We start from the raw sequence: 1,253 nt of genomic DNA, 5'->3' as shown, positions 1-1,253 counted from the left end.
ACACCACCTTGCCAACCCCATTGGTCAAGTGAACAACAGTGACTTCAACTCTCATTCATACCTGACACTGCTGTCCTCTTTCTAGTTCTGCTGCTGCACAGTGCACATACTGCTCCACTTTTCTATCTTTCCTACATCTCCATTTGGTATTTGTTCATCATAGTGGTGTCTGGCTAGCTCCCCCAATTTTGAGACAAGGTTTCTCCTTGTAGCCCTGACTATCTTAGAACTGGCTCTACAGACTGGCCTCAGACTCACAGAGATCCACCTGCCTCTGTCTCCCAAGTGCTGGAATTAAAGATGTGTGCTGCCACTGTCCAGCTCAAGTTCCCTTTATAAAACAGCAACATCATCAAGGTTTGGCAATTGAACTTGTTTCAAAGCCTATGAAAGGCTTTAGTGAGGAAGTAACTGCTTTACATAGATCCTGGACTGCCATGTGGCGAATGGGCTGTAATAAGTAAGAGTGGGAAGAGGGAAATGTGTTGAGGGAATGTTTAGAGCAATCTGAAGCATCACACAATTCAGAATGGGAGTGACTGTATTCGGGAGACATCATGGACATAGAACAGCTTGGGCTGTCTGAGAGATTGTGGTAGAATCTATAACATCAATAGACCACCAACTGTATCATCTTTAAGAGAAGCACACTGGGGCCTTTATTAGATATCTACTAATATCTCACCCACACTATCCTATCTACCAGTTTCTACCTTCCTTACAAAATCACGCACGTAGGAAGTAACCAGAATCTGTAAGGTAGGAAGGTGGCTTCTTAATTAAATTGGCAGTGGTGGAGATACCACTCAGAAAGTACTCTTTACAGCTATCATTTTCTGACCCCAGATCTGTGAGTTTAGATTGATACTGGTCCTTCAAACATTAAGAAGAGAGAATGCTTCATTGACCATTGTTTTTACATTGAAGTGAATGCAGTTCATATGCTGGGCCCTAATAACACTTCACCCTGCTCATACTAGGTGGTTGGATCACTTGCAGGGTCTGAAGACCCAGTCAGCCTCACTGGGTTTAGTGTGTAGATTTAGTCACAAGTCTCAAGATAACATTCCATGGACTGCAACCTGCAGGTTGCTCAGCCCATGGTATAGATTCTTTGACATACAAAGCATAGGAACATTCATAGTGGGGCATTAGTCTGGACCATATATTTTATTAATTAAAGTTGTTCATTGAAAATATTTACACAAATATGTGTGTATTGCATTATGAGTACTTTAACACCTCATTATCTC

The sequence above is a fragment of the Mus caroli genome, unplaced genomic scaffold (assembly GCF_978045245.1).
Source record: "Mus caroli unplaced genomic scaffold, Mus_caroli_1 scaffold_2, whole genome shotgun sequence".
NCBI classification, from domain to species: Eukaryota; Metazoa; Chordata; class Mammalia; order Rodentia; family Muridae; genus Mus; species Mus caroli.
Note: the sequence above shows the minus strand (reverse complement) of the source record.